Source organism: Heterocephalus glaber, unplaced genomic scaffold (genome assembly GCF_053883595.1).
Source record: "Heterocephalus glaber isolate CG9 unplaced genomic scaffold, H.glaber_assembly_v1.0 deba00001587, whole genome shotgun sequence".
In the NCBI taxonomy this organism is placed as follows: Eukaryota; Metazoa; Chordata; class Mammalia; order Rodentia; family Bathyergidae; genus Heterocephalus; species Heterocephalus glaber.
In genome coordinates, this window is record NW_028258365.1 from 844,383 (window position 1) to 867,374 (window position 22,992).

Genomic DNA, 22,992 nt, shown 5'->3' on the forward strand with positions numbered 1-22,992 from the left:
TCTCAGTTTCTCTACTTATTTCACAATCGATTCATAAAGGACAGCCATGTCTCCATGGTCTGCACTTTGAATAGCGGTAGATGAAGCCATTCTTTCCTGTGGCTCCTTGAAGGAACCAAGAGACACTTTTTGGGTCATCATCTCTTGCAGCTACCTTGCTACCCTTCTTGTGGATATGGGAAACTTCAGAATATTCTCCTGCATCATTAACTACCACTTTCCATCAGGACTCTCAATGTTTGTCACTTCCTAGGCTTCATCGGGAAGGAAACACAGGTTTTCCTCATCCCTGCTCTTGCAGGTCAAAGTGAACTGTGGGTCTTATTGTGATTACATGTCCTCTCCCCAACTTGTACCTACCTTTGTGTCCCGGGCTGAAAGGGGATATAGAATCTTCTTGGAGACTTACAGGAATCTAAGCTCTCTTTATATTTTCTTTTCTTAAATCCTTCTTGTCCCAGATTAGAAAACTTTCATCTAGAATTGCGAGTGGAAGTATGGAGTAAATGAGCTTTTAATCTGTTTTATTTTTAATCTTTAATTTATAGAGTATACATTATGCTCTTATTTTTAAGGCTTGATTTTGAGAGATTAAAAGATAACAGAAACAAAATCTTTTATCTTACTCCTTCGAGTTCCTCTTTTCCAAAGCTTTTCTTTCTTTTGAGTTTAGAGGACTGTTTTGAAGTTTTTGGCCAAAGCAATGGAGTCACTTGAGTGGCAGGTAGTGAGACACTTCAGGTACTCATATACACACAACCCTGTCTCATGGGTATGCAAGCAGCCTCAGAGATGTCACTCACAATATAGAGACATCTGCCCTTAGCAGTGAATCCCTATTTCTCACTTTTCAAATATCTAAACTGTGTCACAGTAATTCTCAGAATGGTATGTCAGCTATGGAGGGAGCTTACTAACATATTCCTTGGAAAGCACCTACTGCATGTATCATCCTAGCTGCATCCTCTTTGACCTCTTTGGATCCACACATTCATGCCAGAGATGGAATGGATATGCAAAGAGTGGTGGAAGCAGAGAAAGACACTACTTTCAATACCTCGAGAAAGATATTATTAGAATTATAAGAGACCAACCAAGGGACAGTTCTGTTCAGGCTAAACTTACCTGAGGCTGCTCCCAGCTGTGACTGAGAAATTTGGAGATTCTGGAACCTGAATTCCCGTCACAGCAGGGTTCCTCTGATGATCAGCTTTGGTCTGGAGGCTCTGCATTGGCCTGGCTGAGACTGAGTTGGAAGAGTGCTGTTGCTGAAGCTCTTCCTACCCAACCTGCCTTTATCAAATGCCACTCGTGCACTGATGTCTGAATACTTTCCCTTAGTACTCTCCCCCTTTATCCTCTACAAGTGTTTCCACAAATGTCTTACACCTGTAAGATATCTCGATGCATACGATTCAGAGGACACAACTAACACATTTGAGGATTTCACAACCCATGAAAGCCACTGGTTTAAGCTGTGGAATCCTAGTCTTCAAATAGAGACTAATGTCAAGAAGAAAGATTTAAACTAAATGCTATGCTATGCTTTCCTGATTAGGTGCTTCTGGGTTTCTCAGAGCTGGGAGGGCTCTGAGGGGGTCTGTGGTAGTTAAGCTTAATGTGTCAGTTGGCTTGGGAGTCATTGAGGGGATTAATAAAACACATTTCTAGAAGTGTCTAAGTGGTTCTTGGAATCATGAATGAACGTGGCCCTGCCTCTTCCTCTCTGGTACTGTGCTTTACTTCCAAGCCTTTAGAAACTGAACATCTTTGCTCTGTCTTTTAGTTACTTTCTCATCACTGGAACATAATACCCCACAACTTAAAGGAGGAGAGGACTATTTTGACTCACAATTTTAGTCCGTAGTTGGTTCACTCTGAAGCTGGAAAGCATGGTGAAAAGGTCTAGCAGAGAAAAGCTGCTCATGTCATGGGAAACAGGAAACAGAGAGAGCAGGGAAGAGCTGAGAAGGGAGCTATGCCTTTCCAGTTCATGCCCCCAGTGACTTGCCTCACCAGACCAGGCCTATGTCCTAACAGGTAGTCAGCTATAGCACTCCCATGGTCCAGTCCTCTAGTCCTCTCCCAGAAGCCCTGCTTCTGAGTGCATGAGGCTCTTGGAGGACATCTAGCTATAAAGCACAACATTTAGCTATGTTCTTCAGCCATGACATTTCTCCTTTGGATCCAGCTGACCATTGACTGAATCCGGTAAAGCCATGAATCAAATTAAACTTCCTTTAAGTTGTGGTGCTGGGTATTGTGTTCCAGAGACAGAAAAGCTGACTAATGCAGGATCCCATGGGGCTCTTTAGAAAAGTTGGAAATTATGTACAGATTAAGGTAACACATAAAGAAAATGGGGAGGAAATTAATGCCCTCTTCCTAAATCACTTTAGGCTATATCCTGGTGTTTTGTACTCTGAATCTGCAAGCAGTATGAGCCCTAATTGTTCTAATATGCCCATCACTGGGAATTAATCAGTAGCCCTCAGAAATGCAAGCCTAGAAATGAGCCTGAAATATTGTTTCCTCTATCACATGACATGCAATTCATAGTATTGATATTATTAACTACTTTGTTTTTGAGCTTCCTGGACCTACTGGGAATAAATTGAAGTTTAATTAGGATGTCTGTTAATCTTTGTAAACTAAGATATAATATCTTTTGGATAATACCACTTCAGTCTTAGTTGACTAAGGGTTATTCCTATGAGAAAGAAGTCACTAATTTAATTTGATTTGTTTTAAGTTCCATGATTAGTAGAATGTATGTTTTCTTACATGGAGACTTATAAAAGTTCTGCATCTAGACCCTCACTTCCCTACTCCCTAAGGTGTGTGTGTGTGTGTGTGTTTGTGTGTGTGTGTGTGTGTGTGGTACTGGAGATCAAGCCTAGCACTTTGCACATGGTAAGCCAGTGTTCTACCACTGAGCTGTACCTCCAAGATAGTCTTCCAGTTCTAATATCTTTTAGATAACAAGAGCATGTTATAGTCAGGTAGGATAATGTCAGTTATTTTATTTTGGCAACTTGTTAAGGGGAAAAACTCCACTGGGTAGGATCAGAGGCTCCCAGTTGATCTACTGTGTCAAAAAGCAGCTTACAACCGCAGAACAGTTTACCCCGAGCGTCACTTGGGCAGTGTGTTTGTTTAGGTACTGACTATTTGAGCTTCACTTGAGTAGATTTCATTTCAACCATTTGATTTTTGAGTTGAATATATTTGATAAAATTGTCATTTTAATATTTCCGCTTATATTATCTTCTAAAAATTAACAAAAAATACAAATTCTGGTCATCTTGTATTTAAATAATTGAACTGGTAAGTGGTTAAAAGACTACTTGGAAATATGAAAAACAAGTTTGTCTCAAGCCCTGTTTAGGAAAGTCAAAATTGTAGCACTATGGTTCAAACAAAGGGCTTATTCTACCAAGGGTGTTGATAAAAATAAGTCTCAAATCAGTAGTAGGAGAAATGCCCCTGCCTAGCAGAAGCTCTTTCCTACCCACTGTCCCTCTCTCCTCTCTTCATCACTCTTTCCTTTTCTTTTTGATTTAGAGTGAACTAGGCAGACAGATCTGGGTATGTCAACTGAATGGATTAAAAATACCTAGCAGATCAGTGGAGCACAACTCTGGGTGTGTCTAAGGATGACTGACATATAGGCCAGCAAGCTGAGGGGGAAGCCCCACCCCAGATGTGGTGGCACCAACCAATAGGCTTTTAGCCTGGGCAGGATAAAAAGAGAAAGAAGAAAGAAGTGTTCTTGTTATGGAAGAGCTCCAGTCTTCCCCATTGCCTTTGGACATCACTTTTTAGTTTCTTTACCTTTTTAAAGCAGGCTTACACCAGCAAATCTACAGGGAGCTTCCAGACTCGTGCTGTATTCTTGATTCTTCTCGTTTTGCAGTTTCTGTTTTCTTGAGCTGAGCAGCTACTAGATCCTTTGGCCTCCAGGATGCAGGTGGTCATTGCGGATCCTCCCACGTTAATCTCACAGAGGGCCCTTGTGGACTCTCCCACTTATGATCCCGTAAGCCTACCTAAAAAATCCTCTCGCTCAATTATACGTATATTTCCTATTGATTCTGCTCCTCTAGAGAAACCCAGCTGATACAGAAATGTACTTGGATGGAAGATCAAAGGAGTTCCAGGATACCAGCTGTTTGCCACCTGCATAGGTAACCATTTGAGGAAGGAGCAGGAGGAGGCAGGGCAGTGTGAGAAAGCTTCACTGATTTGCCTGTCTAGCCCTAGGAGCCGAAGTGGGCACCAAGGCTCTTCTCAGGTAAGTTGAAACAGCTGAAAGGAAACCCCAATAATTTAACGGAAAGTTTCATCCTCATCTGAATAGGAGTTTTTCAGCTCATGTTGGTGGAGCACTCTATTCAAGTCATCCAAAAGAGCACGAATGCCCCAAACGCCTCTTCAAAGGAAAATTGCAGCCTGTGCAAAATGTTATAGTTTTTGCAATGAAGTTTTGTTATAGTTTAGTTTCTGAAATAAAAACTGTCAGAAATTTATAAAACATCATAGGCCAAATGAGGGTGAAGAATGGTAAATTCAGAGACTTTCTTAAACATTATAGATATTTTTCTTAAGGTAAGGTAATGGCCAAAATACCTGTTATTTAAATCAGTAGTTTTAATCTATATACACTTAAGTATGCAACAAAGCTCATGGCTGGCTCAAGCTGGGGCATCTGTGGCATTATCTTTCTTTTTCAGGTCTCATATAAGGTAGAATTATCTGGCTTCTATCTAATATGTCTATCTTCTCTTTCTCAACCCAGGAGATCCCCCCCACCCCAACCTTAAGAGACTTTTGGCAACAATATATGGAGACATTTTTGAATGTCATAGCTTGAGAAGATGCATTGTACTCATGGCCTCTATTGGAGAGAAGAGATGCCCCTAAAAATCTTGCCAGGTACAGGCCAGCCCTCCAAATGAATTGTCTAGCCAATATCAATAATTCTGAGATGAGGAAATTTTGGTCCAAGCCCATACTTACTACTTAAACTAACTGGTCATAGTGCAAAATAGGAAATGCTAAAGAATAGTTTTAAGAAATGGGATATTAAGTAAGTACCAGTTTAGATTCAACTGCAGCATCTTCAGAGTGAGGAGTTCTCTACTATGTGAATGATTGTGTATTTACTCCATGGCTTAATTCAGAGTGTATTGGGACATATTGGTACTTCTGCAATTACTTCAGGAGATGCCCATACCTCAGATTTTCAGGAAAAGGTGAATTTTTTGCTGGGAAATGATATATTTTATTTTGTGCAAGTGTCATTTTTGTCTCTTTGGCACATCAGAATGTGGGAAAACTAAGTAGTATTCCAATTTCTATTGCTACTAGCTGATGTTGGCTTGCCTTGATAGCAAAAGTTATATACTCTTGATATGCCTTGCAGTGAAAGTTTGCAAATATGTATTTAAAATGACTTCAGACAAAAAGAAAAAAAAAACGCAGGTGGCAGTGCATTCTGTGCCATGGCAGGCATGGGGTTGGTGGCCATAGAGGTAGTGGTGTATGCACTGCCATATTTTGATCAAGGCTATGAGGTGCCAGGCCTGTGGGAAGCTGCTGCAGCTCTGGTAGAGGAGGAAACTTGCAGATACCGACCTACCAAGAGCTACCTGAGCTACTTAACAGCCCCGGATTATTCTGCTTTCAAAACTGACATAACGAGAAATGAATTTGCAAGACTGGCTGCTCGACAACCAATTGAATTGCTCAGTATGAAACGATATGAGCTTCCAGCCCCTTCCTCAGGTCAGAAAAATGACATTACTGCATGGCAAGAATGTGTAAACAATTCTATGGCTCAATTAGAGCACCAAGCAGTACGAATTGAGAATCTGGTGCTAATGTCACAGCATGGATGTAATGCCTCGAAAGTATATAATGAAAATCTAGTTCATATGATTGAACATGCACAGAAAGAGCTTCAGAAGTTGAGGAAACATATTCAAGATTTGAACTGGCAGCGGAAAAACATGCAACACACAGCTGGATCTAACTTGAGAGAAATGGAGTCAAATTGGGTGTCCCTGGTCAGTAAGAATTACAAGACTGAATGGACTATTGTGCAACTAGAAAATGAAATCTATCAAATTAAGCAGCAACAGGGAGAAGCAAACAAAGAAAACATCCAGCAAGACTTCTGAAAAGGCTAACTTGCTGAGTAGAAAGGAAGAAAAGTTGGGCTCTTACAAACATCAGCCATCTAAACTATCCCTGAACCATGAAGGACAACAGCCTCTCACAAAAACCATTAGTGGGTAAATGTTTAGAAACCATAATGTATGTATTATTATAATAATTGTAACGAGAATCTGTGAAATAAAGGTTATCAACTTGGGATTTAAAAAAATGACTTGAGACATAGAACTACGGCATCACTGAAAATATTCAGAAGAAAATTTGTTTAGACCTTCAGAAAAATGAAATTAGTAAAATGAATTTCATCAAGAAAACGTATTATTTGCATGATTTAAGAGAGACTTTTGACCCTGGGACTAAATTTGTGTTTCCTTAAAATTTACTTGTTTACTACTTGAGGGTGCAAGAGATCCAAGTTCCAACTGATAATGACAATACTGTACTTCACAGTAGAGGCAAGTATCATGGATATTCTTCATGCAGAGGGAAAAGTATACTATTTCAATTGTCTACCTTGAATTACTAAGGGTCCGTTAGCTTCAGAGTTATTCTTTTCTGGCCTTGGTGTATTGTGAGCAGTTTCTTTTTATTAGAAATTTATTAATACTCCAGGAATTAACAGTATCTTTGTTGAAACTCTTGAGGATTTGGTATTTTGTATGAAAATGATTTATTCTAGAGGTAAAAAAATATCTGGTCAAGAAGTAACTAGTGTATTCAACAGTTAACATTGTTGGCTTAAGTTCATGTTTATGTACTGATATTAGAGTGAAAAGTAATCTATGAGGCATGAGGAATATTTGGAACATGTGCTAGGGATCCATTCTTTTTCAATGCACATGCAGGCCTTACTTGCTATGGATTATTGATCTGTGACCTACTGGCACTGTAAAAACTTTTTCCTGACCTTATTGTTCCCTGCCTACCTGCAAGTATCATTAATGCTCTGGTCCCTTCTGAGGTTGTTACGGTTTGGATGGAGAATATCCTCCAGGGGCCTCTCATGTTCATGGGTGAGGCTCTTAGAAGGTGACAGAATCACGGGGGTGCCATAGCTGACTTGCTGAGGGGAGGTAGGATCTGGTTAGAAAAGGCAGGACACTGGGGTTGTCTCCCTGGCTCTTTCCCTCTCTCTCTGCTTCTTGACCACCACGATGTGAGCAGCTTTCTTCTGCCTAGGTCCTTTCACCATCTTACTATGAACTGAAACTTCTAAAACATGTGAATCCAAATAAACTTCTCCTTCTTTAAATTTTGGGTGTTGGACAGTGTCTCAGATCATCTCCTATTTAATGCAAGGTCTTGGACATGGAAGATAACACTTTTATATGTCATGGACACACTTGTGCTCAAGAAAGAATGGTGAACTTCCATGAAAGGTGTCTTCCTATAATAATAGGAATGGCTTCTTTTTTCTAGGAATACCCCACCACCCCTGTCACCACTTACATAGGAGGCTTACATGGTCACTTCAGATACAAATGCTGTTCTTAAATGAAGCAAGGCTGGGGGACGGTGTCTTCACATCAGAGACCCAGTGTCCAATCTCTATTTGATTAAGTTCATTGGAACAACTTAAAACTAGCTATGCACAAAGCAGGAAAAGAATTAAGTGTCTTTAATTTACATTTTGGTGGTTCCCTGAGGTCAACACTCAGAGGGCCAAACCTAAATTCAAGATTTAAATCATCAAAACATCCATTACTCATATTTGTATCAGTGCTATTAACACTGCAAAGAAAAGTCAGGACAAAGTGTTAACACATCTGAGTATTAGGTATTTGAAAATTTAACCTACTTTTCAGATAATGTATCACTAGAATTGTGATGGCCAACATGGCAGCCCCGTAGTCACAAATGGCTACTTAAATTGAGATTAATTAAAATCACATCAAAAATCACTTAATCAGTTGCATTAGCCAGATTTCAAGGACTCACTGCCCACATGTAATCAGTGGGCACTATTTTGGATGGGTGAGTATAGAGCATTTCTCTCATTGCCAAAATGTCTGTTGAACAACATTGTTGATATACACCAAACCATCTTTTGGTAAAAGTCACTGAAATTTAAATACTCAGAAAATGTCTTTTTCCATTATTTGTCTGGGTCTCTAAAGTAGTTTAGTAAAAGTGTATAAATATGTTGCTGCTGTATATTTGGTGGGAAAGAAGATACGTATGATAGTTAATTTTGCTTGTCAACTTGACTGGGCCAGGAGGTGCCCAGATATTTGGCTGAATGTTATTCTGGGTGTGCCTGTGAAGGTATCTCTGGATGAGATTCACAGGAGAGCTGACCACTCTCCCTAATGTGGATAGGTTTCAGCTGGTCAACTGCAACTCTGAAGAGAACAAAAAGGCTGATTGAGAGAAATTTCCCCCTGTCTGACTGCTCGAGCTGGGACATTGTTTTTTTCCAGCCTTCAGACTTGGACCCAAAGTATCAGCTTTTAATGGGACTTGGGGTTGTTGGCCTTTAGCCTGGACCTTACATTTTCAGCCTTCCTGAGTCTCCAGTCTGCCAACTGCAGTTCCTAGGACTTATGCCTGTATGATCATGTGAGTCTGTTCTTTTTATCATTGTTACTATCTCTCTCACACACACCCTTGTATCTGTACTCCACCCCCTCTGATTGCTTCTGTTTTGTGTTTTTTGTTTTGTTTTGGTTTGATTTGGTTTTTTGGAGAAAACTGAAACATCAAAGAAGGGATAGAAAGAAGCCACTGGTAAATAATGGAAAGGTGAAGTTTATACATTTATCCTTTGTATTTTCTTTCTTTTGTGTCTTAACTTATTAAGATCCAGTAGGAAAATGATCCAGAAGGCACATAAACATTTATTTGTCTGTGAGTCAGAGAAAGGTGAAAGGGACAGAAATACCAGAAACAATGAGGAAGAGTAAATGGGTAGAACAGGAAGATATGAGAGACATACAAAAATTACAGGATTGACAAAATCTGGCTTCCCATATAGCAAAATAAAATAATGAGACTGATGATCATTATTCAAGGTGCATATAAGGCAGCTAAAAATATCATTGATTATTCTTAAGGTGGCTTAGTGATTTTAAGACTCCCCTATGCTGCTTGGAATAAAAATAAATGTACCTGGGCCTTCTTAAGGAATGGTTTCTGTACTCTCAGGATTGAGCTGTGGATCAATGAAGGAAGATTTGAAGCTCCCTTTTAGCCTGCACCATATTTTATGCTGCAATTTAGCAGCATACAAAAGGCTATTGAATCATCACCATGTGCCAACAAGTAAACACTCATTCTTTTTCATGATTGAAGAAATAAACAAGAATGGTATTAATTATCTGGCTAGAATAAATTATAATGAATGCAAACTCATTACTGTTGAAATTGATGCATGCATGCATAGCAGAAGGTACATTTACTGAAGTCAAAACACTTAATTACATTTAGGATAATAAAGAGAGTAGGCATGAAGTCCAATGTCTCTTGAGCCTAAACATTAATTTTGATCTAATTTTCTTTTCCTTGATGTCGAGAAAATGAAAAGGCAAACAAAATTAAGAGGCCAGTGTTAACTTCATTAGCTCTGTGAACAGGGGATTGTAAGCTGTTTGTGCCATGTGTATTCTACATTGTGATCCAAAGAAAAGTTACTTGATTTTAAAGCCAGTGATGTTGTTATAAGAATGAAGATAGCCATATGGCCTTTCTTGTTCTATGTGGGTACAGGAAACAGATATAATACAAGTGCTACAGTGATAGAAGTTAGATGGAATTTGGACACTGCTGAAGGAGAAAGTCTATCTTGATTACACCAGCTTTTGTGTATGGAATTTTCGTTTTCTTGAAGTCCTTTATCTTATCCAATTATGTACTGACTTTTATTTTTCTTTGCTGTATGCTTCTATGTACACTCTACATATGTTCAAATTACCATACTCGCTCTAAAAACATGTACAAATATTATATGCCAATTTTTTTAATTTAGAAAAGAAAAGATTGATCTTCATATGTAATACAAGGAAGTTGATTAATAGTATACTTTTCAAGAGCTCATATTATATACATCAAGGAGAAGAATTTAACATGGGTGATCTTAGAGGGTTTTTTGCTCCATTTCTCTTTGTTTTGGTTATTATATGACTTTCTGCAAAGTTGATACTTTCTGAGGTACTGTTATAGCAGAAGTTGAAAGATATTTTAATGGAACCCATGTAACACCTATGTCAAGTGAGTTAGTCCACTGTTCTCAACCGGAGACAGTCTTTGCCCCTTGGCTCCCAACCGTGGAAGACAATTGGTGATGTCTGTAGACATTCCTGACTATCTGAGAGTGAGTTACCCATCTGATGGTAAATCAGTCTCAAGTACTTTTATAGATATTTCCTAAAAGTAGGTCTTTCTGTTACTTAGCCACACTACGATGATGAAATTCAAGCCTTAACATCAGTACATCACTGCTCCAATTCAAAAGCAACATTCAGATTTCGCCAGTTGACCAAAGAGACCTTTATAGCACAAGAGTCTAGGTCAGATTACCTGTTACATTTAGTTGTCGAATTTTTTTAGTCTCTTTCAGTCTAAGACAGTTTTCAGTCTTTTCTTGATTGTGTCAATTTGACCAATTTATTTTTGCGGTGTTTCTCAATATGCATTTGTTTGATGTTTTCTCATGATTGAGTGGGATATTTTTGACAGGAATATCACAGACACCACACTGAAAACAATTTCCTGACATCCTTTCAGGTAGGGCACAATTTTGATTTCTTCCACCACTGACAATGTTTGATAACTTGATGAAAGTGATGTGTTCGCAGCAAATTTACTCACGGTAAAATATTTTGTAGAGAAGTAATTTGAAACTGAAAATCTCATCATGTGTCAGATTTTTAGTTTATTCGTTCTAATATGTACAGGCCTAGGATATCTTATTTTATCCACAAGTTTATGATCATCATAATCAATTATTATTATTATTTATTTTGACATTCCACAGAGCCCTGATTGGCCAGTGGGAGTCCAACCAAGTTGTCTTTTTCAAGTTTCTTGACATGATTCTATCCTTCTTTGAGTACTTCTTTGCTCTTTTGGAACAAGAAATTCCAGGGCCATCTTGTATGTTTTTCTGTCCCTACTCTGCAGTTCCATTTGGCGGTGAATGATTATATAGAAGCCATGGAAGCTATTACTATTGGGATGGTTCTGCTGTCATCTGGCCTTATCACTTGGGGAATTAGGGCATTAAAGAGTTAGAAAAAAAAATATATGCCACCAATTCTGTTTTCACATCACAGAGTTCCTCTGAGTTATCTTTCTCTCCACATTGTAACTCCTTTCTCTGACATTAAATGTGGCTCCCATTTTCCTTGATAAATTTACCTTACATCCTGTCCTGATGTGAGGAACCTGTTTCACCTGCCCGTGAGGAGGCTGTTCTCTCCTGGCTCAGGCCCTGCCCCTGTGCTGCCCAGAGGAGCTCTGATGCTATCCTTACCACTGATGAGCTGCCCTGCAGCAGGGCTCGTTCCTCACTCTGCCAAGACTAGGTCCTTCCCAAGGTGAGTATTCTCCTTGCACTGCTTAGGCCACCCCTTCACATGGGTACCTTCCTCACCCGATTTAGCACTGACCTTTGGTTCAGGTTGCCCTCATGAATACTCTACTCATCTTGCTTTGATATTTCGTGCCAGGTAGCTTCCCAGCTAAAACCTCTTTCTCCTTTGCACATTTTCTACACTTTTGAATGGACAAATTGGATGATCTAGATAGTGGGGTTTAATGCCATTTCTAATGACATTCTTTATTCTTTTTTTTTTTTTTTTGGTACTGGAGATCGAACTTGGTACTCAGGACCTTATGCTTTCGAGGCAGGCAGCAGAACCACTGAGCTAAATCCCCAGCCCTGACATTCTTATTTTTGTCCAAGCCTAGTGATTCAATAGTCTAAGTATGACAGCAGCTGGAATTACAGAAGCCATCATAGGGGAGTTTCTCACGGTCTCAAAACTATTCAATAGGAGCAAGTATCTTTGTTTTCTGGTTGTTAACATAAAAAACTTATGACAATATTATCTTGAGACATCAGCAGGACAGTAGCTATAGATATCTATGTATCAATTTACATTTTATTTGTTATATGCCAATCAAGAGTATGTGCTGTGTTAGCTTTCTGTCACTGTGACAAACAAACTTGAGATTTAACCACTTATCAAGAAGGATGGTGTGTTTTGGTTCACAGTTTCAGAGGTTCCAGTTCATGTTTGGTTGGTTTCATTGCTTTGGGGCTTCTGGCAAGGCAGCACATCATGATAGGAGTCTGAGGCAGAAGAAAGACCGCTCATCTCATGGAAGCCAGGGGGAATAAACAGCAAGAGGAAGAGGACCAGGTCCCAGTATCCCCTGCAAAGGCATATCCTCCACGACCTAACTTCCTCCCACCAGGCACCACCTCTTAAACATTCTACCACCTCCCAATATTGCCACAGACTAGAGACAAAGCTTTCAGTATGGCCTTTGGGAGATACTCCAGATTCAAACTATAACATTCAGTTAATAAAATTATTCACTTCCCCACCCAACCCCTGCATATTTTGCACTACCATCTCTCTGGAACGTGACAACCATCCTTTCTGCTGGTCATTCTTTTAAGATTTTTCTTCCAAACTTGAAAAATCTCTCTCATTGCCTCAGGCATCTAATCTCTTTACTCCAAACTAATATGAACAGAAACTGACTTGCACTTATTTATAATATTCTTATAATGTTCTAATGATGGGCTTACTATGCCATGTAAATCTTCAACTTCGCAGTTGCTATCTTGAGGCTCCGTACTATAACCAGCAGTTTTGGTTATAGCTCTAGGTAATGCACTTTTGCGTCAGGCTGGCTGGTCTGGGAGCCTCAGGGCAGACTATTACCCTTGCCTCCCAATACACCACAAAGCTGTGTAGCCCAGTGTGCAGAGGTCTGGCGCCAGCTTCTGTGACAAAAAGGAAGGTTCGGAAATACAGGCACCATGTCAGCTTGATTAAAAAGAATCTGGTTCCAGTTTCTCCTTTGCTTACTGCCTTTTCCAATCAGATACTTCACATGACTCCAAAATGAAATTCCCTTGGAATGGTGCAGGAAGTTGCATGTCCTTCCCTGCTTTGAAACCTTCCATACTGCTTTGCTCCTGCATTCTCTCCATCAGCCTGTCACTAGCTGTGATTCAGGTTTCTGTTAAATATAGTACACTTATTTATATATAAATAGAGCAATTTTAGACAAGAATAGAAATATAGCACTTTCTGACAAGAATGGAGATGTCAAGAACTGTACGCAACTTTAGCAATTAAGGATTTATTGCCATTCATAGTATGCATGTACATTTCCTTCTGTTTTATTAAAATAGATGTTCTTTTCAACATGTTTTAAGAAATAGGGAAAACACAGGAGTTATTTTGACCTTTGGGTTCTTAACAAAAGCAATGCCCCAGCACACCCTCCAGCTTTGGTGGATGATATGGATGCTGAATGTGACTCATGAAGGTCAAGTTCCTCCCCACCAATACGACACCTCTTCTGTAGCCCATGGACCAGCAGTGATCTGCAACTTCAAAAAGCTATCCATAGAGGCGCTCTTCACCTGGTGTTTTAGCATCACTTAAGAGACATCCTGGACTCTGGACGAGTTCTGGAAGAAACATTTCAATGTCTTTCACTCCACCAACCTCATTGACAAAGCCTAGGAGGATGTCATGGACCTTAAATTCAGCCTGATTCAAAGGCAACTGTGGGCAGAATGTGCCACTGAACATGACTGTGTAGGGTCTGAGGCACAGGCAGTGGAGGAGATAGTGTCTATGGGCAGGTGTTTGGGTCTGGACGTTGATGATGCAGACATGGAGGAGCTTGCTGGTTGAGGACCATAAGGAGGTTGAAGAAGACAGGGAGGACGTTAGCAGTGGTGAGATAAAATCCATTATGGAAAAATGGAATAAGTGCCAGGATTCCTTTGAGAAGCACCACCCCAACATAACTGTAATGAACAGAGTGTTAAATCTGGTAAATGATAATGTCTCTCATTTCTGGAGGGTTATACGGCACAGGAAAAATTCAGTCAAAAAGGAAAGAAGGGAAAAAATGAAAAAGAAAGAAAAAATGGAAACAAAGCTTTTGTAAATAGGAAGGGAGGAGGGATTAAAGGGAGGGAAGGAGAATGGGAAAAAATAAGAACCAAGATATATTATGTACAGATACAAATTCCCAATGACAAATGTGACCATAATGTATGCCTAAAATGTGCCAATAAACTTAATGGGAAAAGGCTGGGGATTTAGTTCAGTGGTTCCACTGCCTGCCTTGCAAGTGCAAGGGCCCGAATTCGATGCCTGGTACCAAAAAAAAAAAAAAAATAGAACTTAATGGGGAAAAAAATTGACCCTGCAGCTAAGAGACAGAGAAGAGAGAAAACCCCTGAAGGAGATCTCCCCAGTGTCCTTACAGAGAGGGACTCTTCCTCCAAACAATAATCTCCTTTACACCGGAAGTCACCTCAAGCAAGGTTAGTGTTCTCTCTCTTCATACTGTACTGCACGTTGTTTCATATTTTTGTGGTTAAAATATACGTATGGTCCAGATTGAACTTATGGGGAAATTTGATTCAGTTCATGATCAGAATTGTGGAATAAATTAAGTATGTATTATTTTCCCTTCTGGCTGTTCAGTTTTGTTATGTTTGTGTGATTATGTTAGCATGTAGATCTAAATGGCCCTTAAATGTCACATGTATTCAGAGGTGGGGATTTGGAAGGTGGTTGGACCTTGAGGTTGCTCTGCTCATACTTAGAGTTCTAGCTGAACATGCTGCAGGAGATCAGGTCTGATCAGAAGGGTGTGACCTGGAAGGGTATATTTTTGTGCCTGGCCCTGCTTGTTCTCTCTGCCTCCTGGTTGCCAAGAGCTGAGCAGTTTCTTTGCCATGCCTTTCCACCATGCTGTTTTTGCCATGAAGCCAACTATGCACAGACTAAAGGACCTGAAAACTGTGAGCCAGAACAAATCTCTTCTAAGTTGTGGGTGTTGAGTATTTTGTCCTAAAAATGAGGAAGTGACTAATAAGGATGACAGGACTACAATTTAATTACTTGGTATTTACCAGGTGTTATGCAAGCAGACTGATATGTATTATCTCATTTAGTCTGCTGTACGTTTCTATGAAGTAAGTGCTATCAGCCAATATCACTTTTTGTGATCACTTTATCAATTTATACATGAAGAATTTAATATTTTTTTTCCCGTTAAATTTATTGGTACATTTTCAGTATAAAATACAGCTACATTCATCATTGGGATCTTGTACCTTTACATGAGTATCTTGGTTCTTATTTTTTTCCCTTTCCCTTGCCCACCCTTCACCCCCTCCACCCTTCTCTATTTGCAAAAACCTTTCCATTTTTTTTCCTCTTTTCATATTTTTTCCTTTCCCTTTTTTCCCTTCCCCTACCCCTTCCAGTTCCCCTGGTCTTTTAGACCTTTTCTTCCTGTTACACAATATCAGTTATACATTTTTAAAATTACAATATTAAGATCTAGGAGACGTTACCACAGATTTTACGGAATTTAAAAATATAGAAAGCATATTACAAAAATATTTTTTGAAATAAATTTGACAACTTCTAAGAAGTACCTTGGAAGACAAATTAATGAAACTAACTCTGGAAGAAATATAAAATTTGAATAGCTCCTATTAAAGAAAGTATATTCCTAGCTTGAAGACCTACCTATATGACAACAGCAGGCACATAAACATTTTCACTGATAAATTATATCAAACAATTAAAGCAGAAAAATGAAGGAACACTTCTCCCCTCATTTTAGGAACTCAACATTGTGCTAATCCTAAGACTGGATAAAGATAATAGAAGAAAAAGTATGAACATAGATAGAAATTTGTTTAACAAAACAAACTATTGGAAGTCAGATCTGGCAGTATGTAGAAAGTGGTTTTGTTATAGGGATGGCAGTGTTGGTTCAGCACTGGAAGATCCACCCCCAAAAGTCATCATTTTAACAGAGGAAAGGAAAATGCCATATGATCCTGTCATTAGTTGGAGAAAAAGTATTGGACTAAATTCTACAGCTGTTCATGGTAAAAGCTATCAGGAGACTAGAAGTAGAACAGAAACTTCTCAACAGATTAAAGACATGTACTCCATACTTCCAGCGAGAATGCCTTATATAAATGGAGAAGATACAATGCTTTCTCCTTAAGGTGGGGAACAAGGGCAGATATGCTTACTCTTTATCTGTTCATTAAACTTTGAAACCTAGGCCCCACCAAAATAGTCTGGCAATAAAATGACACAACTAGGATAGGATTGGCATGGCACAAGCAAAATCTTTATATGTAGATGAAATGATCATCTACAGAGGAAATACTAAGAAATCTCTAGGAGCCCCTAGAACTTGTACTTGAATTTAGCAGGATTAGAAAACACAAGGTACATATAAAAATTCAGATCTGTGTATACTTGCTATAAATGAAGAATTGGATATTGAAATTTAAAAGTTATGTAGGAGTACAAAGGATCTAGAAAAGTTAAAAACAAAAACAAAAACAAAAACAGTGTTGGAAGACGTTTAGTACCTAATTTTAAGACTTCTTCTAAAGCTACAGTAATCAAGGCAGTGTTGGTGTAAGGAAAGACATATAGATCATTTGAATAAAACAGAGAATCTAGAAACAGAACCACACATATATGGTCCACTGAGTTTTGAAAGATTATTTAACATTAGCATTTTATAGAATATAAACTCAATTCAAGAGCCAAGGAAGAGATAGTGTTTGCAGCAAATGGCACTAGAACACCTGGTATCCATATATAAAAAATTAACCTCAACCCATTTTTTCCATACATGAAAATAACTTGAAGGGATCTATGAACCTAAATATGAAAGCCTAAAAGTATAAAACTTTAAGAAGAAATTATAAGGGAATATATTTATGAATTCAGGGTAGGCAAGGACTACCTAGGATACAAAAGACATGATGTATAAAAGAAAAAAATTGATAAATGGGATTCCATCAAAATTTAGAACTTTAAAAGACATCATTAAAATGAAAAGTAGTCCTTAAACAGACCATATTTACAATACATATAACCTATGAGCAGAATATATAAAGAATTCTTAGAGCTCATTAATAGACAACCCAATTAAAAAGTAGACATAAGAAGATGATAAATAGCCAGTATAGCGCAAGCAATGGTGTGCAACTCTAGAATCAGAAAAATACTGATCAGTACAATAATAAGATTGAATTATACACTCATTAGGGAGATGAAGTTAAAAGTTTTAAAAGCCTTGTCATGACTTTTTCTTTTTGTTGGATTCTCCCCCTTTGCGTTTAATTTGTCACGCCCAGTGGATTCATTCTGCTGGGTTTCCTGGGGTTATGATTCTCATTGTCTTTTCCTAGGGTATTGTCTAAAATTTTTTGGAGAGCTGGTTTGGTATTCATGAAGTTCCTGAGGTGCTCTTTGTCATGAAAGTATCTTATTTCTCCATCAATTTTGAAGGATAGTTTTGCAGGGTACATCAATCTGGGTTGGAGGCTGTTTTCCTTTAGGGCTTGCAATACATCACTCCAAGCTCTTCTTGCCTTGAGGGTTTGCATTGACAAGTCTGCTGTGATTCTGATAGGCTTTCCTTTCTATGTGATTTTTTTCTTTTCTCTAACTGCTTGTAGAACTTTGTTCTTCTGTTGGATTTCTGGAATCCTAACTATTATATGCCTATGTGTAGATTTTTTTTGATTAAGGCTAGCTGGAGTCCTATATGCCTCACTTATCTGTATGTCAAGTTCTTTTCCCCTCCTTGGGAAGTTTTCTGCCATCACTTCTGTGAACAGTTTTTTTTATGTCATCTGCACTCTCTCCTCTTTCTTCATTGACTCCAATCAGTCTTATGTTTTTCTTCTTTGCATCATCTAGCAGCTGCTGGATTGATTTCTCATGTTCTCTTACAATTTTAAAGCAATTTTTCTTTTCCTCCTCACTAATTTCAATCTTATCTTCTGTATGTGAAATACTATCCTCACACTGGTTCATTCTGCTGTGCAGACTTTTGATGGAGTTTTTAATCTCTTGGAAATCTGTTTGTATCTCTTCTATGGATTCCATTTGTTTCCTATGTTGGGATTCCATCATGTTCCTCAGATCCTCTATTTTTTTTATCTGTGTCCTCTCTAGATTTATTAATCATGTCTTGCACCATGAGCAAAATCTTTGCTGTTATCTGAGTAATTATTTCTGATTTCATTCTTCCCAGGTCCTGTTTTGTTGCCAGTTCAGAGAGTCCAGGTGGTTGAGTATCAGACTGTTCCATCTTGTTTGCCTTTGGGTTTGCTGTAGGTGATCCAAGTTTTTGAGACTTGTTTACATGTCTTCTCATTTTCACGGGCGGGGGGGGGGTGCTTCTGGCACCCATGCAGCTCACCTTCTCTGCCCTAGGGATGACAGCAGGGGAGCTTCCTTCCGAGTTCTGGGACCAGCTGAGCTTCTCTGCCCTAGGAGCTTGGGATGGCGGTGGGGGAGCTTCCTTCTGGGTGCTGGGACCGGCTCACCTTTTCTGCCCTAGGAGCCTGGGATGGCAGTGGTGGAGCTTCCTTCTGGGTGCTGGGACCAGCTGAGCTTCTCTGCCCTAGGAGCCTGGGATGGAGGCGGGGAGCTTCCTTCCAGGTGCTGCAACTGGCTCACCTTCTAGTTCATAGATGTTTCAGTCCATAATTGACTGGGTCCAAAGCAGGGTGGGTGATAGACAGGCATCGCAGGGGAGAAACAACATGGCACCCACACAGCAGCAAAGGCAATAAGGGGCTGAAGAGTTTAATATTAGAGGCTGAAATAAAGTGATTAACTCAAATTAGCTTAGCACAATTTGGATTTGACTTTCAAATGCCATGCTATAGTTTACATCTTAAATGTTCCCCAAAGCCCATGTGTTAAGAGATTAGTCCCCAGCTACTGGGAGGTAGTGTAAACTTCAAGAGGTGAGGCCTAGTGGGGGAGTATTCTAGTCACTGGGGGCATGCCCATTAAGGGGATAGTGTGATCCCTGGTACTTCTTCCATTATCATTTGTTCTCAGCCATAAGGTGAATGACTATTGCAGTAGACTCACAAATATGAAGCCCCGTTTTGATGGCAAAGTAGTAAGAAATGCTCATTGGCTTCAAGTAAGTTTTAGCTATACTGCTTTATAATTTCTTTAATTAGAAGAGGGATTCTAAAAATGTTTACAAGTGATGTATGAATTTTCACAAATGATTGTTATAAAGGTATACATAAAATAGCATGATCTCCATCCTAATGAACTTTGTTTATTAGAGCTTTGCATTTTTTCCATGAAGACTTAAACAATGTGATTAGATAATATAGAAAAGCTCAAAGAATCCAAATTTTAAAAAGAAATAATAAGGACATGCCCATATTGGAAGAAAAGTTACTATTAAACCTTGCATGAAGAGGAGGGCAACAAATTATTACAACAAAAAAGAGGTACACTGTCACATGGAAGTAAGAGGGATTTCCTTCAATTTGTTTTGTAACTATGTGAGAGTTCCTTAGGCAAGATCAAACAGTTCATTGCTTTCGGAAAGAATCAGACTCAATAGCAATCAAGACCATGTGAAGGAAAAGTCACATGGCACAGAACATGTCCACACATCATTCTAAATACATATATTAAGGAAGTCTTAAATTTCACTATTTCAATTACTTTACAACTGAATATGCAAGTTTTTCTCAAGGCAAAGGGCATGAAAGCAATTTCAGTTTAAGCTTTGGGAATTGTTCTTCTGGAAAACTTGGCTTTGAGGTATATGGCCCTTAAGCTAAATCAATTTAATATTTATGACCTTGAGATGATAAATTACAAACATATTTGGTTTATTCTTGTGATTTTTGTGGATCTCATATTATTGGCTATGGGTGCATTTGCTCAATGCCAGTTTACCAAAAGCAAATTTCCAGAAGCGAATTCACCAAAGTCCATTCTCTGGCAAATTTGCAGTGTGACAAATTTCTGAGTTGAGTGGCAGTGCATGAAGCCAAGTCTAGGTATAACCTCCATTCCTGCTGTGACAGCTACTTTAGTCATAAACCCAGTGGACAATTACAGAAGATGTGCAAGGAAGGAAATCCACTGATATTTGCAGAAATTAAACATTTAAACCAAATGATTATTGGAATTCTCTTGAGGTCATCCTCGGTGAGGATCACACGAGTCACAGAAGTCTTCACATCTTGTGCCAATCCACAGAGATCCGTCCACATACTTTTTCCACAGATTCCTTGTCACCACTTTTTCGGTTGTCTCCATCTTTGATCTTTCAGTCCAACCATTAGACACACAGCTCTGGTATGTCTTTTTCCATGCAAATGAATGACCACATTCACTGCTCAAACTGTTTCCTACTGAGTGGTTTTCCCCTCAGCAGAGTCCTGTGGGGCTGTCTGGGAATGGGGCCATAGGGCTATAGCTGTTCTATTTCAGTTAATGCCTGTGTATTGTAGAAGACCATCTACTTATAAACCAACCTTGGGTTTTTCTTCTCCAGTCAACCAGTCACATAGGACTGTATGTGAATCATAGCTGTGTACTGAGAAAAAAAGGGGGAAAATATAGTAATAGAGCCCATGTGACCTACTTGTGCCTTCTGGGCCTGCTCTAGCCCAATCTCCTGTGCATCACTTCCATTTTCTCAAGAAGCATAAGCTCAACTTTATTCTTTGTGGGTTTGAAATACCCAGATCGTGATTGGCAGTGCAGATTAGATGGCAACTTGGTGGTCAAAGGTCATGTGATTTGTCTCTACTAAGCCAATCACAAGTCAAACCCTGTTTCTCAAAAAGAAAATTGTTTTCTGCTAAGGATGCCATGACTTTACTTTAATCCCTAAAGGTCTGTGCTGTGATTTACTGATGTGAGTCTGCCAAAGTCTCCAAACAGCATCCTTAACTGCCACTAAAACTTCAAACATCATTCAATCTATTGGATTATATAACTCAAAGCTTTCATGTCATCTTTGTTCTATTGCACAGCCTTCTCTTTTTTTTCACCCCATTTACAATGAGGAGCCTTCAGGTCCTTCCATGGGTAGGTGGGATAGATGAGGTTGGATGCCCAAATGATGTGCATGTGGCCTCTAAAATCCAAATAGGTCCACTAGGTATTCTCTCTTAGTGTTGAGAGAGGCCACATACAGAACTTATTTTGTACTCTGGGAGGGATTTCATTGAGAATGCAGACCCCTGAGTTATTCTGGGATTGATTTTCTTCTCTCTAGCATGCATATGGATTTTTTGGGAGAGTTAAAATTCCACCCTTTATTTTTTATATTAGCACATGTTGGCAGTACATAATGATTATAATCTTCATGTGGAGTTGGTACATGTACATAACACATCTTAATTTCTTTTTCTTCCCTTCTCCTCCCCTCCCTTTTCCCTCTGTCCATCTCTTGGTCACCTTTCCTGTTGAAAAAGATCTATTTATATATTTCCTTATATTTATTTTATCTTACCTTTTATTCATAATTTGAGTTTCTCATATAAGAGAAATCTTGTGATGTTTAAGCTTGGTACATCTGATTTATTTCACTTAATACTATGATCCAAAGTTCACCGCTCTTCCTACAAATGGCTACAGTTTATCCTACTTTATGACAGAGCAGTACTCCATTATGCATAATTGTTATTCATGTAGTTATGGATACATAGGCCACATCCAAGATTTATCTCTAATGAGTTGTGCTGCTATAAACATGGGTATGCATGGATCACTCTAATATGATCTCTTTAACTCTTACAGGAAGATACCTAGAAGGTGAATACCTGGGTCAAATGGAATTTCTGTTTTCAGGTTTTTGAGGAATATCCTCACTGATTTCCATAGTGGTTGTACCAGTTTACATCCCCACCAACAATGTAGAAGGGGTTAATCACATCCTCACTAGAATTTGTTATTATCTGATTTCTTCATGATGACGATTCTTTCTGAAGTAAAATGAAATCTCAGTATTCTTTTAATTTGCATTTCTCTAATGGCCAAAGATATTTACCATTTTCTCAGGTATTTCTTGGCCACTTACATTTCTTTTGAGACGTGTCTACTCATTTTAGTTGTCTATTTTTTTATTTGGTTTGTTATTTTGGAGGGTTTAAATTTTTTTGAGACCTTTATATATTCTAATCCTCTGTCCTCTGTCCTTTAGTCTTTTAGTGTTCTGTCAGGAAAATAGTTGAAATTTTTTTTCCATTCTGTAGGTTCTCTTTTCACTCTATTGGTTATTTCCATTGCTGTTCAGAAGCTTTTTAATTTGGTGCAATGCCATTTGTTGATTCTTAATGCTATTTCTTGTGTAATTGTGGTTCTGTTTAGGAAGTTCTTGCCTATGTCTTCAAGAGCTTTACCTTGTTTATTTTCCAGCAGATTGTTTTTTTGTTTTAACATATATGTCTTTGATTCATTTTGATTTTAGTTTAGTACATGGTGAGAGATATGGGTCTAGATTCAATCTTGTGGATGTGGATAGCTAGTTTTCCCAGCACCATTTGTTAGAGAGGCTATCTTTCCTGCAGTGTATGTTTTTGGTCCCTTTGTCCATTGATTCATGTCTTTTATTGTACTGGTACCATGCTTTGGTTATTTCTGTAGCTTTGGAGTATAACTTGAAATCCAAGATTGCGATGCCTCATGCTTTACTTTTATGGTTCAAGTATACTTTTGTTATTCAGGATCTCTTCTGGTTCTATATGAATTTTAAGATTATTTCCCCTAATCCAATAGAAATGCT

General features: G+C 38.7%; 1 pseudogene; it reads left to right on the forward strand.

Annotated features, from left to right (window-relative positions):
• Positions 1-5,504: 5,504 nt before the first annotated feature.
• Positions 5,505-6,182, forward strand: LOC101717866 (pre-mRNA-splicing factor SPF27 pseudogene; annotated as a pseudogene).
• The last annotated feature ends 16,810 nt before the right edge of the window (positions 6,183-22,992 follow it).